This window comes from Melospiza melodia, chromosome 4, assembly GCF_035770615.1.
Source record: "Melospiza melodia melodia isolate bMelMel2 chromosome 4, bMelMel2.pri, whole genome shotgun sequence".
Lineage (NCBI taxonomy): Eukaryota > Metazoa > Chordata > Aves > Passeriformes > Passerellidae > Melospiza > Melospiza melodia.
Window position 1 is genome coordinate 80,430,478 of NC_086197.1, and position 17,071 is coordinate 80,447,548.

The 17,071-nt window shown below is 35.5% G+C and overlaps 1 long non-coding RNA gene across 1 annotated transcript; it reads left to right on the forward strand.

Annotated features, from left to right (window-relative positions):
- The first annotated feature begins 614 nt into the window (after positions 1-614).
- Positions 615-11,107, forward strand: LOC134418100 (uncharacterized). Its single transcript, XR_010027696.1, has 3 exons — positions 615-711; positions 1,925-2,148; positions 10,708-11,107. It is a non-coding gene; the product is annotated as an uncharacterized LOC134418100 (long non-coding RNA).
- The last annotated feature ends 5,964 nt before the right edge of the window (positions 11,108-17,071 follow it).

Genomic DNA, 17,071 nt, shown 5'->3' on the forward strand with positions numbered 1-17,071 from the left:
CATTACATCTGGTGAATTATAATTTAATTTTTAGTTACTACACGCATTTCTGCATTTTATACATTTGTATATGTACATGCTGATTACTGGAATTGTTTATCTGACAGAGGCTAAGAATAATTCATTTTAGACAAGTAAACAGTTATTTTGCCATTGTTTTCAGTAGAATTAATACAGAGAGACTCTGAACTTTTTTGATATTGATGAGAGAACTCTTTCATTGCTGTTCCCTAGATTTAATATTTTAGAATTCAGTTCAAAACCTGTTGAAATCAATGGAGAAACTCCCACTGATCTCAAAGACTGTTATAGCAGGTCCTTTACAAATGTTATTACTATGTCTCTGTGTTTCTTAAGAAAAATAAAGCAGCTTTTTAGCACTATGGATATGAATGATATGATGGATAAAAAGGGACAGTCAGTGGTAAGAAAGATGAACAGCTGATTCAAGTGAAATAGTCTGAGAAGATGCAGAATTTGGTTTTGGTGAGGAGAAAATAAATACAATTTCTTTTGACCCAAACATAAAAGCCCATTCAGCAAGGCTGGGACAAGGACAAAGAAGACATCAGGAAGCCTGGAGAAGGCTTTGACAATGATCTAGCAAATTGCACAAGTGCTTGCCTTAAAACACCTGAATACTCCAATCTGAACCAATGGACTACTTCAGTTGAGATGTTTGGCTGTTTTCTGCCTGGGGGGATGAAGGAGGTAAGAATTTCGTGGTGTTCAGGATTATAGTAATGACTATGGCCAACCTCTGGTAACAGGTACAGCCTAAAATTTTCTAGATGATAATTTAGAAATCGGACACTTTTACTCTCTAAACTTGAATATTTAATCTGACATTTCACTTCATACAACACTGTGTTGAACTACTGAAATACCAAAACTGTATGTTCTGAAGAGGTGACTTTAGACGGGATTGATTTTCACTAACATAAGCCCTCTGACATCTAGTCTAAGTTTGTAGTAAAAGAGAAGCTTTATGGGGGAATTCATACCACCTACAATTATTATATTTTTAATGGAATTAATTATCCTTTAAGATTTAGAAAATGTTTTATAAAGGGGACTTAGAGAAATAGCTTACTATTGTTTTTTCAGTCTGAAATTGTTGCACATGATATAGCTGAACATACATTTACACCTTTAACAGTGGTTCCACTACCCCAGCTGATCCTGTAGTGAACTAAAAGTACTTTAAGCAATGAATTACCTTCTATGAGTATTTAATGAATCCCATTCATCCTTATTTACATGCATATAACCCCAAACGACTGTTTAATTAAGTGCCTTTATCTGCATGACATGCACAGAATTCCTCTGTCTTCTCATCATGAGACCCAAAAATCAATTAATTCATATATATCCAATGAATCTCTGAGCGAGAATGGTGTTCAGCTCATGTGTAAATTGATACTATTTTAAAAACATGTAGCTAGGTAATAAATCAATTCATTAATTGCAAGGAAAACAAAATGAAGCTGATGATTATAGGCCTGTGATAACAGAAATGTTCATGAATGAACAGAGCCTGAAAGCAGACAAAGTCTCTTTTTGGGATCAGTGCCATGAGAAAACATGATGAACCAAAACAATAAATGAGATAAATTAGGATCAAAATTCACCAATTGTAAATGTTAGGTAAGTTGCTTGATAAATAATGGAATTATGCAGTCATAATGCCTCTATTCAAAATATTTAGCTTACACAACATTCAAGATACTAAACTCAAATAATAATTATTTGTAGTAATTTAATTAAAATACTATAAATTACTAAATTTTCTTTTTATAAACAGTTCCCTTGTTTTAAATAAGGTAACACACCTGTTTTTAAGGTTATGTTCTCTTATTCTGGCTTGTGTCATTGATGAAATGATCAATGATGAGTCAGCTGTTCTACTGTGCTCTTTCCCAAGCTCTTGCCCACCCACAGCCTACTCTCAGGTGGAACAAAGTGAGAAACAAGAAAAACACTGATGTCATGCAAGCACTGTTCAGTCACAGATAGAATGTTGTTCTGTTGTCAACACCATTTCAGTCACACATTCAAAACACTGTATGGGCTGCTGAGAAGAAAATTAACTCCTCCCGAGCCAGACCCAGGATAGTGTGCACCCTTAAATAAAGTTGCTCTTGACAGGTAGGTGTCTTGTTTTTGCTCTGTTCTCTTGCTTGGTGTTATTAAAAAAGAAAAAAAAAAAAGGCAAAATAGTTACCAGGTAAGATTATCTCATCTCCTAGGGAATTTCTAAAATTACAGTATAGTAGGTTAGCTGTGTGAGAAGACAAACTCATAGAACCATAGACTCATAGAATGGTTTGGGTTGGAAGGCACCTTAAAGATCATTTGGTTCCAAGCCCTCTGTCGTGGGCAGCGACACCTTCCACTAGACCAAGTTTCTCAGACCTTCATCCAGCCTGGCCTTGAACACCTCGGGATGGAGAATCCACAACCTTAATCAAGACTTAGAACAGTACAGAAATGAGAAATTAAGTAAAAGGAAGGTCTATGAATGAGAAATATCGAAAAAGAACAGTGAAAATATTTTAATTAGAGAAATTGTGACCAGAAAAGAAATATTTTGATCAGTTATACAATGCTACGTAATTAATATCAGCTCAGGTTAGACAGTCTCCTAGGCAGTTTACTCTAAAGTAAAATGTTGTCTTATAGCTATTGCAAAACAAAGTCACAATTAATTAATTGGGTATTGTTGTAACTAGTAACAAATAATTTCCAGTTAAGCTTTTAAAAAATAACATACTTAACATGATTTATGTGGTTTTTAAATTATAACTTCATGAAAAATAAAATGAAATTAACAAGCAGAGTCAAATTCACAAGCAATATAATAAGTAGAAGGCAGTGAGGCTTCTCAAGCCCTCAACCCTTGAATATATTTAATGCTAATCAAACCTTAATGATCCAAAGTTGCTTATTTACTTAAGATATCTAGAAACTCCAAAACTCTCATAGCATTTACTAGGAATAATGGCTCTTCAATCCTGTAATTTCTCTAAACATTTCTGCCTTTTCCAGCTGCATGATAAAATTAAACTTGCCAGTTATAATTCTGCAATTGGCTTAGCACTACTTGCTTATGTGAATGCCTGTTTGGGTGATATGTTTTTAAGAGAAGGTTGGTGGCTTCTTCAATATTTTAGTATGGAGACAAAAAATGAATTGACAGGAATAATGAGGATATTGGAGTTTGCACCTTTTGTAGTTGTGGAATAAAGGTGATCTTGCAAATCCCATTCAAGTATAGTCTCATTTATTCTCACCAAACTGCCTTGTTAGAGAGCTTCTCTGTATGTTTTCTGACACACAAATAAAAGTTCAGTCAATGTGAGCTATGTATTTTTTCAATTAATTGACATGGAGACTTTTTTTACCTGCAAGAAAATACAGAGCTTTTTATCTTCATATGGGAAAAAAATACAGTGTCTCTACTAATCAATCCAACAAGAGACAAGGATTGAGAAACCTTGTTGAGTCTGTCTACATAGGCTTTTGCAGACACCTGATGTGACCCTCATTTTTCACTCACTAGCACCAGAGTGTATAGTATTACTGTTGCTGAGCCTGAAACAATATGTTGAAATGCAATGGGTATTACTTTAAAATTATATTATGTATAGTTATTTCACATTTGTTTAAAAACAGTGAAGATAGCTTAAGACTTTGATACTTTGAGGGTTAAGATCTCACATTTTTGCTATGAGAATTGCTTGATTGCACGTTTTTTTCCCTAAATATGAGTGATCCTTTAGTGGTGTGCAGGCCTATGGAAAAACTTGTATTCCATTCTCAAAGAGAATATTTCCCAGTACAGAACACATAGTAATAAAAAGATTGGCTCACAACTACTTTTTAAAGAGAATTAAGTATAAATTTAAATTTCTTTTTCATTTGTTATTAACATACTGGTTTTTGCTTGCAATATCATTCAAGAGGTAGGGAAAAAAACCCACCAAAATACTGAAGAAAAATGACAAGAAATGCTTTCTGGCCAGAATAACTTCTTTTCCCCTGTTAGCACTTTTAAATTAATTTAAAGATAAAATAGGTGGACAAAATCGTGTGACTCTTATTTAGACATATTTACAAAGAATTTTAGAATTTGTCCAGCTGGTGGTTTTGTCTGTGACTGTATGTAAAGATCTCCTGTCTTTTCTGCGTTGTATTCTACAATGTTTACGAACAAAAAACTTCATTTCTAAAGTAAAGAAGTTGTAACATGAAATCCAAGTGATTGGATGACAAACTCTGTGAAGCAACTGTGATGAAAAGTTGCTGTCTCTTTTTTTTCCCCCAAATAGGAGGTAATTAAAAGGACCCTTCTTGCTTTAGAGTGCATATTTTTTTCTTACTAGGCTGTGAAATTGATCAAGTATTATCCCCATAATGGCTGACTTTGTCTTTTTGTTTTATTTTTCAAATTTGTCCAAAAAGGCTCAATTTTTAATTATCCTCTGGCTCACCTTAGATTAGCTGCCTTTCTCCATCAACTCAGACCAATACTCTAGCTTCTAGAGAAAGGAATATTTCTGGGGAGAGAAGAATCATTTATTCTGTGAGATATGGGGAAGTAAGTAACATTTTTTTCAGTGACTTTTATTGTTCATTCCTATAGTGATGGCAATGGTGGGGATTTGGTAAGTGCATTAAATTATAATTGTTTGGCATTGGGGTACTGCAGTAAAAAAGTTACCATTAAAGGAATTTCAAAAATTGGTTGACATATTTTGTACTTAACCATGAGTCTGGGTTTTTTTACTATAGGTTATTAGAAGAGCAGCAACTGACATCCTGGTGTTTTACTGCTCACAGGCCCCTAAATGTAGCAAGCTTTCAAATATCAAATTTTTATTTGTAAGGAGACTTGTTTTCAGCTCCTGGTCTCATTTTTCTGATTCATCATTTAGGTTAAGAATGCAGAAAAAGATTTTTTTGAGTTGGCTGTCCTTAGTAGTGGAAGAAACTCCTGCAGGAAATGAGGTGTGCCCCTCACTGTCTAATACCATAAATGTGTTAAACAGACTTATGCTAAGGGATCTTTTCTCCTTGCTTCAGTTTTTACTTATGAGACTGTTGTATCACCCACCATCATGTAGTGTAATACTTTTGTTTCTATTTCTGTGTCCTCTCATCTCACTTCCAGACTGCTGAAATTCCTGTAGTAATTTGTTTTAGAGGTCAGCTCCTTTGATGGTAAGGATTACACTTTTTACCATGTGTGTATACAGTGCTTAGCTTAATGGAGTCTTAAAATAAACAGATGCACACAAACATTACAGCATCAAAAGTAATAACAGCCCATTGGGTTTCCACTAAGCTACATTCTCAGTAAGATATTTGAATCTATAGAAGATGAAGTTTTATTGCACCTGTTTCTTCTGATGTCCTTAGAAGAGTAATAAACACTTTCCTTTTATTCAACAGGTGAGGAGATCACGCTTGTTTTTGTTTTACTTTTGGACTGCTGATAGAGTACAGAATTTTCAGAAATGAGTTCTGTATTATACTGAATGAATACTGGAATCATTAAGATTGTAAAAGGCCTCAAAATCATTGAGTTCAACCTTTGATTAAATACCAACATGTCAACTAAACCATAGCATTTAGTGGCACGTCCAGTCATTTCTTGAATACCTCCAGGATTGGTGACTCCACTGCCTCCCTGGGCAGCCCATTCCAATGCCTCACCACCCTTTAAGTGAAAAATTTTCCTGATGTCCAAATTGAACCTCCCCTGGTGCAGCTTGAGAACATTTCCTCTTGTCCTGTCACTGGTTGCCCAGGAGAAAAGGCCAACTCCCACTCAGCCACGGCCTCATTTCAGGTGATTGTGGAGAGTCCCCTGAGCCTCCTTTTCTACAGACTGAATGATGGCAACTCCCTCAACCACTTCTCATATGTCCCTCTAGACTTTTCCCCAGCTTTGTTGCCCTTCTCCAGACTTATTCCAGCACCTCAACGCCTTTCTTACAGTGAGGGGCCAAATCTGGACGCAACACTTGAGGTGTGGCATCACCAGTGTCAAGCACAGAGTGAGCATTGCCGTCCCCACACCAACTCAGTTACATCTGATTTAGACCAGAAATACAGATCTTCCCATCATGGCACATTAAAGTGGGCAAGCACATATATAACAATTATAGAACATTACTGTTGATTACTTTGAAAACTTCATGGTATAACTTATGCTCTCTTTGATAGTACATGACTTACTTTTAAAAGAAAGTGGTAACCAACTTTCACACAGAGAGAGAAGCAATTTAAAAATCATTGCTTGTAGTGTACTAAAGAATGGCTTTTATTAACCCTAGAGAATACTTAGGTATTTATTCACAGAGCTGTATTTCCAGCTAATATTTAGTTGGTAGTCAGTAATGCAGCAATAAAATGAATTAGTTTTTCAAGTAAAAGAACAGAATAGATGCTCACATTCTCCAGCAAAGCTATAATGCATCTTTATTTTCTGAGAAGAAAGCTTAAGGATATCAGATAGGATTATACAAAGGATAACTATTATGACTTACTAAATCAGTCCCCTAGACACATTAAAGATTTCCAGCAAAACACAATCTATTTGTTTTAAGTGAGAGAAAGCAATTACTGCTCCTTTGTGTGGGCAGTTTCAAGGCTGAAACTTTGGTCTTTTTTTATTGCATTCCAAGTAAAACAAGATGAATTTAGTACAAATATACTGCTTGACATTTGGGTGTCCTGTGGCAAATGATGACCTCCAAGTTCAGACCTGCTGTCACTCCTGCCATGGGATGGACACTGAAGCAACGTATTCCCACTCAGATGGGAGTGCTCTGAGACCAGATACAGTTCTGTCGTGCTGAGTTGTCATGTTTGGTGTAACTTTGAAGCTTGAAGATTTTGAAAGGTCATTTTTAGTAGTACATTGATGTTCTGAAAGGTATTTCTGGTTTATGTTATCAATAACCTCAGAAAAGCTTGCAGTCCTGAAATAGCTATTTGCATACATGTGTCCAGCATTGATTCTACTAAGCGTCAGAAAGAAAAAAGTCAAGGCCATATATTAGTTCAGATGTTCTGCACTGGGAAAAATGTGCTTAACTGCACTCCGTGGGAGACATCTTTTTGCAGAGTTTACTTCTTTGTCCTCCTTTCTCCACATTAAATTCTACTTCTGTAAAAATATTGATTTTGAAATTTCACTTTAGTTGGAAATCTCACTTTGGTTATAAGGGTGTTTTTTTTGTTGTTGTTTTTTAAGGAATGATTTTTGTAGACAGCAGACTACCAGTTGGTTCTTTAAAGGACACTAAAGGTTTTTAATTCCTCCCCTGATTGCAGCTATTAGTATTGTTTTTAATAAAACACTGCAAAGCTGGTTGCTGCAATTATTTTTGCTTCCTTCATATGAGGTAATTTATGGATTGTCTATAAAATCATATGGCCAGTGGCCAGGTGAGACTACATTAAAAGGGTGAAGGAGGGGGAAATGCACCAAGAAAACATTTCTTCCAGAATGGCAGATGTGATGCTTCCTGAATGATGAAAAATTACTTTAAAATATAGTGCCAGTTAAAAGCCCAAAATTGATTTAAAATCAAAATCACCTTGATTTACAGCTTGGGTAAACACAGGACTTGAGAAGGTTTCTGATAAGATTGTCAAATATTGAACATTTTCATTTTAAACTAAACATCTCAAGTACAAAGACCTTGATAGAAAATACAGAAATATATTTGTCTAAGCAGGAAAACTTGTCTGTCAATGAAATGAGAAATGAAAATTGTCAGGAAACATAAACTTGACAACTTCTTTTTTGACCTGTCTTGTTAGCGACAGCCAAAAAATGCTATCTGGACTCAGCTGACAGAAATAAGACGAAAGTATATCCATGAGAAAGTCAAGAGATATCCTGAACTTAATGTGAATCATAGTTTAATTGTGACAATGATTATTCTCTTTGGCTGCAAGAACTTCTATATGTCCATGGGTTACTTACATGTCTCTTCAATTATCTGATAAGGGAAACTTTACTTGAAACAAAAAATACTAATTCCTTACAGCACCCAAAAGCAACTCTTTTATGCTAATACATAGTGTCTACTGATTTTTTGCTTTATATCCACTTCCTACATTGTAAGTATTCTTAGAGTAACACCTGTTGAGATGCTTTTGTACTTCGTGAAGAGGAACCTCTATATATCCCTTGAAGTAATTCTGAGAGTTATTCAAAGTAAGCCTACCTTTAGTTTACCAAAATTCTCTCATTGATTTAATTATTCTGCTGTGCAAATTCCTGATTAAGAATTTCTTGTGAATGGAAAAAATGATTTGAATATAAATTGGAAATAGATAAATGAAATTGGAATATATATGTGTGCAGCAATACATTTTGTCCAGTCTCCTGAGAAAGTGATGGGTTAAGCTTACTGGAGATGTTTGAAAATCTAAAACAGTTAGCTTTACTGGCTAACAGAAATGAAAGTTCTAGAGGGTAAAATGCAAATGTTTGATGAAGGATAGCAATTAGCTCTACTGTGTATGAATATTGTTTAGCATGGAGAGTTCAAAGAAAATCATCGAACATTCCATATTTGGCCTATCACATGGAAAAGATTCAACACAGGATTGAGGGCTGTATTATGACAGGAATTCATGGCATGGCATGGCATGGCATGGCATGGCATGGCATGGCATGGTATGGCGTGGTATGGTATGGTATGGTATGGTATGGTATGGTATGGTATGGTATGGTATGGTATGGTATGGTATGGTATGGTATGGTATGGTATGACATGATAGGTAGATATGAAAAATTAACCCCAATTTTCCAAGAAGCCTTCTCCACCTAAGGAACTGCATTACTGTTTAAAAGTGCAATATTAAAGAACCACTACGAAGCTGAAAATTTAAGTATTAGAAAAAGTATAAATCTATTAAAAATGTGGAGCTAGAAAAAGAAACTTTTACCATATTTTTGTTGTTCTAAAACTGAAACTAAGTGGAGGTAACTGCCTATGCAATATAATTTATAATGTAGGCTTGATTTTGCTGGTATGGGCAGTATCAGACCACACCTGTGCGCTTTCAGTCATTCAGTCTATTCTCCTTAGAAACCATCAAAATAGTGCAGGTAAGATCTTACCTACCAATATTTCTGGTATTTTATGCTAATTACTTTATTCCCATAGACAACCTCTTCACTGGCAACCCATAAATAAGAAACATACAATATTAAAATGGATGGTTTTCTTTAATTTAAAAAATTTTCTTGAGTTGGGGCATTAAAAGAGAAGAACTGCTTTTAGGTAGCTTGAAGCTATAAAGGGCTCTGAATATCTGATCATTTTCTTTAACAGGAAAGCTATGGCAGATACATAATAGGGTGACAGAAAACCACCTTTACCATGGTGAGAGGGAGTTTATAGTAGCTTAGAGTCTGATGATTCTATGATTTGTTCTGGAGCTTCCTTGTCAGTATACAATACAACATGAAAAATCAACAAGGCACTCAATATAAAACAAAGAGAGGAGTCTGATAGAATTGTTTTACAATAAAATATTAACAATATTTCTAATCTTGGCACATTGCTGAGTCAGCGTGACACAGGTCTAGTAATTTCAATTTCTTCTTACTCTAAAGTCAAATATTGTAAAGCAAATATTCATATTTCATATGTATATAAGAACCTCCCTATTCTATGCATATAGCAATACATAATTTACAGCACGATTTAAGACAATTTATCAGTATTACATAGAATGCTTTAAACCTACTGATATTTCTGTTGGATTTAGAAGGTATTTTGGCTCTTTGCTTTTCTTCCATAAAATAAATATTATTCTTCTGGTATTTTCTCATAGTTTTCTGTTTCCTGACATTCTTGTTTTCTTCTTCTGTTAATCTTTAGCCTAATTAAATTAAATATTACCATGCTTGCATTATTATCAGGACCTGGAAAACATAATTTAGAACCACAGTTAGAGGTGTTCATAAATGATGGGGATTTTTACTTTAATAAGAAATACTTATTTAAGAGCAGTAACTTTTTCGTACTAGTGAAGACTTCCAAAGAAATTATTTTCACTCACGCTCAAACCTTATTCTGCTGAACATATACAGCTTTGTAACTCCAAAACATTCTGAATAGCCAAATTTTTCTTTTCAAGCCCACATATTTCACATGCTTAATGATTCATTTGTTCCTACGTTGTTTGTTTTGGTAGTGGACCTGCCATCTGATTCAGCCTGGTGGGTCTTGGCTGCCAAATCATTTCACATTTGATTGTTGACTTGTTGCACGTCAGGTCCTATGCTCTTTCTTGCTCTCTCACCTAGGATTTCTCCAGACTATTGCATCTCTCTTGCATGATTTTCTGCTGTGAGGAAGTCTGCTAGGCTCTAGCTGAGGCTGTGCTTTGGTGACTATTTGCTACAAAACTGTGAGAAATTAGAATTCTCATATGAAGGAAACTGGACTCTGTCAAACTCTTGGGTTATGAGAATCTGCCAAAGATTGGAAGCATCACTACTGAATTTGCGAGAAGTGAAAAGCGTACCTGCTTTCATATGAAAATTTTTTTGAAAATTATGTATGTTAAAATGAAGAGATGTCAAAATATATGTGGGAGGAGCTGTGTTCATTTTTATTCTTTTGAAACAATTTTGATGGTTTATTTCATTTTTTATTTTGGATTTTTAAGAAAGACATGCCCTTGCAAGTTACCTATGGCAGCAGATTCCTGACCTCGTGGAGACACAACATCAGCAGAAGTCTACCCAGTCGATTTACTGCAGAAAGGCTCATCATCATCATAAAATCTTCAAGCCAAGATTTGTGCTTTTTACTTTCTTTAATAAAGAACCAAGCATATAAATTTTTCAGAATAAATAATAATGTCAATAACTGCAGAAGACTTTCATGAACAAATCCTGCCTTTCTATTTTTAGAAGTGTCATAGCTGGCACAATGTTATAGGTCATAAAGTTTTCATTGAACATGCTAATCTGAGCAGACCATGTTCAGAAGGAATAGATTGTCTTTAAATATTGTTCTCCACTTTGTCTAATATTGTCTTTACCATACATTAAGCAAGCATTCTCTTTTCCTCCTTATCTCTTTAATATCACACAGATTGCTGAAATAAATCCCAAATGTGCTTCTATTACATCTCATTTACATCTATTCTTGACAGATTTCTCACTGTTTTCAGAATGATAATGTAATGTAATGAAAATTGCATGAGTCATGAGAAACTGGGAGAGAAGATAAAGGCAAAATGATAAAGTAAACAAAAATGAAAAAAGTAGGGAGGGGAAGTGGGGTTTTGGTTAAAGATATTAAAAGACACATAAAAGTTCAAAATTTATCCAAATAAGATACACTAAAGTAGATGACCTAAAGCCATCAAGGGGGTTATTTATTCTTGTTCATCTGTTTATCTGTACATGGAGTTGATAGTTAAATAAATCCTCAGCAAGCAGAGATGAATGTCTGCTCTTTGATGGCAGGTGTCTGTGCTGCTCTGTTCAGAAAAGACATGGCTGCACACTTGTTAGTATTTGACTGTGCTGGCATACAGCAAGCAGCAGGAATACCAGAAAAACAGTTTGTTCACATCTGGGATTAATTTAAACTATTGAGGGAGTAATGAAAATCAGTGCAGATATTCAGAAAGATACTTCACCATCTTTTTCTCATATAGAACTAAAAAAAAACTCATAAAATTTAAAAGGTGTACAAAGTGGATGAATAAATTTAAATTTTTTTCAGGACAAAAAAATATTTCATTTTTTTGTCTTGGGTGCTGCTCTGGTTTGTGGGACCTTTCTTAAAAGCAATGACAAAATACTCTACAGCCAAAAATATCTATTTTCTCTTATGCTAAGGATCTTTCAAGTGCCATGTCAACAGCCTCAGTGGAACTGCGGTTGCCTCTGGTGTCAGACTAAGGTAAGATTGGCCAGACCTGAACAATCCAAAAGCCTTGCATCTTGCCTTTGATGGAGACTGACAGCAGATAACTTGCAAAGAATGAACACAGAGAATAGAAAAAGGGTCTTGGGGCTTTACTGAACACCAGAAATGCTGAATTGTTTTTCCACAAATTCATGTGTGATTAGTGTACACCTTAGGTGCTACCATTGGGCTGGAGTCTGATTCAAGTTATGTTGGGAGATTTCTTGATAAGCCACAACTTAACTGTTAGGGTAAATGAAACTAGAGTACTAAACAGTTTTGTATCTTGGCCCATTAAAAAAAAAAAAAAAAAAAAAAAAAAAAGCAGATACAACAGTGTTGTATTTTTCCCAGATTGCATGGATGTGGGAAATCTTATCTCCATTTAGTCTTCTGAAAAATGTTAATTTTTCAGAATTCTTCTTTCCACAGATCTCTTAGTCATTTAAGTTTATCTACCCCTTACTATTAACTGAATATCACACTAAGTACTGTGATTCACATATGGCAAAAAAACTGGTTTGGTGTTCCTCAGGTCCATTTTATTTCTATTTATTCAAAGGCCATTGGGCTTTTCTTTAAAACCTTAATTTCAGTATTTCGTAAATCTTTCTTTTTACTGAGAGATCTTAAAATTTTCATGAAAATAAACTCCAAGCCATTTCTCTCTGGGGACCATTGGTATTTTAAAGAAGTAATTTGTGTCTTTAACCTCATCCTGTGTAGTCTAATCCAACATAGCAGTGAAATCCTTAACTAGAAATCCAGAGAGCTGGATGCTATCCAAACAAGTCTAAATCTAGAGCACATCAATATTTTTTCTATTGAATGCTTTCTGCAAATCAAGGGAATCAAGGGAATATATTTAGGTTTTGGGGTGTAATTGTGTCTGAATTATTGGGTTATTATTACATTTTAATAGCTTAGTTACTTGCCGAAAAATTTTTAAAAACAGTTGCAGAATTCAGGGATATATGCAGATCTGATGTTTTTAAGTATAGGCTTCAAAGATCATCTACCACAGTGAATCATCTTTATTAATGGCTGCATTTCTTGTCTGCCTCCTTTGCAAATCAGATGAATCCTACTGAGAGTGCCAAATGTGTATGTTAAATTGCATTCTTTCTTCTCCATATGTGCCCAGCACTGATGCTGCTGCATGGGATCCTTGATCAGTAGGAATGACTATCTGTAGATAAGCCATGCTGCTGAAGTATGAAAAATATCTAGTGCAGTTTTGCTAGGATTATTTCCAGAATGACATCACTTCTGACCATGCAAATCCTGATGGTTGAGTTTATACGGTTGTTGACTTGTTTGCAGACACCATAATAATAATAAAAAAATCAAGTTAAACCAAGCAAAAGTTACAAGACCAGATTCATATTCTTTTTGCAGTATCATGACATAGGAGAGAAAAAAATAGATATTCAATTATGGTCTAAAGATACTGGAGTTACTAGAAATTTTGTTTTAGCAGTATTTCATTAATAAGGCAGCAAACAGTTCAGTGATACAGATGATAGAACAGTCTCCCATTCTATTTTTAGCCTTAAAATATTGTAGTCATAAAACCTGTCATAGTTAATTCCAAAGCTGAATCACAGATAGCAAAGACAAAAAGGAGTTCAGAAGAATGGAATCTTCTGGTTTTCTCTTGATGACTATTGTGGGTACTGCATTTATGAGGATAGTTTCACTTTTTTTTTTCCTCAAGAATGACAGGTTTTCCTTTCTCTGATCTGTTGTTTCCTCTTATTTCTAATTACTGTGTCCCAGATTAAAATGAATTTGGCCCCAAGTGAATGAAGTGAACTTGGATCAAATGGCATAAATATTTGATCCAGAACTGCAACTCTCCCCATACTTTTTGCTGACATATAACTGGAACTAAACAAGAACATTTTCAGTCACAGATGATGTTAGAACTAAAGAGATATTGTTCTAGTTTAACTTGTTCAGTATTTTTCTGACAACTAGTGCTCAAGTTTATTTATGTGAACACAGTTTATACAAGATAAGTAAATGACAAAGCTACAGCCAAAGCTGTAAAACAAGTTACTGGGAAGTCACATGTTGTGAGTTCAAAGTCATGTGTTGTGGGTTCATAATACATCAGCAATGACACAGGATTTACAGGGTTTTGCAGCAGAGAAACACTGAGGTAGTTTGATATCAAGCAGGTAGGTTGCTTCATGCTCGTAGTGCTGGGTCATGGGCCTAGCATGGCTATTTTGGGATGGCATCCTCAGAAACACCACTCTGAGCGCTGCTGTGGCACAGCTGACAGCACTAGCTCACGGTACAGCTCCCCTGAGAGCTGTCTGTTGCCTGCTTCCTCAACCACCATTCCAACAGCTTCTTGATAGTAACATGGAAAAGCTAGGGAAATGCCTATCTGGAATGAAAGCCATTAAGGCATTTTGCTTTCTACAGTTCTATTTTGTTTTTCTTCTCCTATGGTAAATTCAATATCTAACACAGTGTCATTGACTGTTGGATGCTGTCTTACAGAAAAGAATCCAGCCCCTCAAACCCCAGGCAGTAAACTAAGAGAGGATGTTTCTTAGGAAGGGGGACTGTCATCTTTAAAGAGAGATGTTTATTGCCTGTGTTGCTAAGTAACCTGAAATCATTACATCTTCTTAGTACTACCTTGAGTAGAGGATAAAGAAAACTGTTTTCTTAGCAAAGTTCTGTATGAGACAAGGACATCCTGATAAAATCCATGGTTGGGTGGAAAGGATAATACTGACTGCGACAGGAGATTTTAATTTTAAAAGCAGCTCTATGGATGATGGTGGTAACTACTTTCCTGTGACTTATAGTAAAAGCAGAAACATCAATCACTTGATGAAATAAATCCCTGTACTTTCATTTTCCTATTTATTCAGTAGTACTTTGCAGTTATAATACATCAACAAATCAAAACAGCCTTTGTGGTTGCCACTGCAATTTGGGGAGGGTCTACAGAAACCCAAATTTTCTTATGATGTTCTAATTTATACTGTCTTTACTGAAGAATTTATTTACAAGAAATTTTTGACCAGAATAACTCCTAAGTAGTACAGGTTACTATGATTATGTGTAAATTAACAGGAACAACGAAGATGTTTCATCAGTCTTGGCTTCATCAAAGAAAGAATTCCTGGAAATAAGAAAAATAAGCAGAAGAATTTGTGGGATCTCAGCACCTCAGGATGAAGGTGCAGAGTGACCGAGACCACCCTTGGGGGGCTCGGGAGTCCTGGAATGTTGCCAGAAGTGTCTGGTGGCAGGACTTTGATCCTACACAGGAGATGACACCTGTATGAGGACTGGGAGGATTTTACTGGGTGAATGGTGAAGGGATAAGTTAATTAAGGTGTAGAACACAGGGTTTAGGATTTCTGTACAGGGGGGTCTAGAGAAGTAAGATGGTGGAATTGGGGCGTGTCCTGTCCTTCTTCTTCTTCTTCTTGGCCTCCATCTTCTGTGGTGATGGTGGCACTTTGGGATTGGTCTTTACTAGAAGTGCACCGGCTAATAAGAGTAGAAGGCATTGGGGAAAAATTATAAATATTGTACACGTAACTTCGGGTATAAAGATAAGTGACCGCCCCAGGGGCTCGCAGTGTGCCCATGGCTGACTTGCTGTGCAGACCTCTGTTGGGCTGAAAGAAAATCTTTTAGATAAACAATTAATAAACACCGAGACCGAAACAAGATCAGAAGTCTCTCCTCGTCCTTTGAAGCGCCGGGCTGCCCAAGGCCACTCTGGGCCTTTCCAGGTCACCTAAACGGCTGAGAAACTGAGCAAGTGGCATCCCTGAGCTATCTCCGGACATAAACCGGTCATAAATCAGCATAAATCAGCCAGCAGGAGAAACAGAACAGAAAACCAACAAGGAAACAGAAGAGAAACACTGAAAATCTACAAGAATTTTAAGCAGCCTTTCATGTTAGTACAGAAACAGATAATTTGAAGGTGGTTTCATGTTTCATAATATCCTTTAAAACAACGGATTTTTCAAAATAATTTTTGCTTGCTCACATTTCTCTGCTTGACTTTAAATTGGATTTTTGTTACTTAAATGTGAACAGTGATGCACTCTAGTTAAAAATGAAACTTCTCGGTTACGTATTTTTAACAACAGAATACAAATAAATCCAACATTCTAGAGTTTTGTCACTGCAGCATTTTGATAAATGTTGAACCATACCAGGAACAAAACCTTAGACTGGAAATTAACATTTTGGGGGGAAGATTTGAACCAGGCCTTTATGATTGTTGGTGCTCAGCAAATTCTAACAAGCATAAGACAAAGCTACCATCCATTTTAAAACAAAGCACAACCTGAAGCTCCTGGGAAAAGGTGAGAGGATCTGATCTGACCTAGGTCATGAAGGTGAATTCAGAAAAAGGAATCATGAGCTGAGGAAAAGCCAGACAGTGCTTTTCAAGAGACACCTAGCAATGAAGATGAACTGAAGACCCCGTTCATCCCATCATCTATGAGTTTAAAAAATCTTCACTTACTCTAAGGGAGAAATTAAAAGAGTTGTGACTACAAGTATTATATTACAACATTCTTGGGTTTGGTCACTTTAGAAAAAGAAAATAAAAGATGACAAGAGAAACCATTCACTTACATTTTAGTCAAGACAATGTATGTGAATATATGAAAATATATTTATTTACCTCAGTGGGGGAAATATTGTGAGACATTTTTGATGCCAAATAATTTTTATGCTTTATTAATGAGTAATGTCTGATAGAGAGCCCTAGACAAATTTATACCTTTATAACCATTTATACTTCAAGAGTTTTCCTTAAACCACCACCTTAGCTGTGCTTACTTTGAGAGTAAAAGTACAACTGGTTTGCATAAATTAGCTTTTATGTAAAGCATGACCAGAAAACCATGAGAAGTAGACTGAACCATGATTGTTTGGTTAAAGATTAACTACTATAGCTAGTATCCACAGAATGACAATGGTGTAGCTGGAACAGGAGACAAGTTAAGTTGTTCAAGTGCATTTCCCTCACATGCATGGCAGTGACTTAACAGGCAAGAAAGGGAAAAAATATTTGTCAGTGAGGAGAATAAAAAAATTACATTTGTACT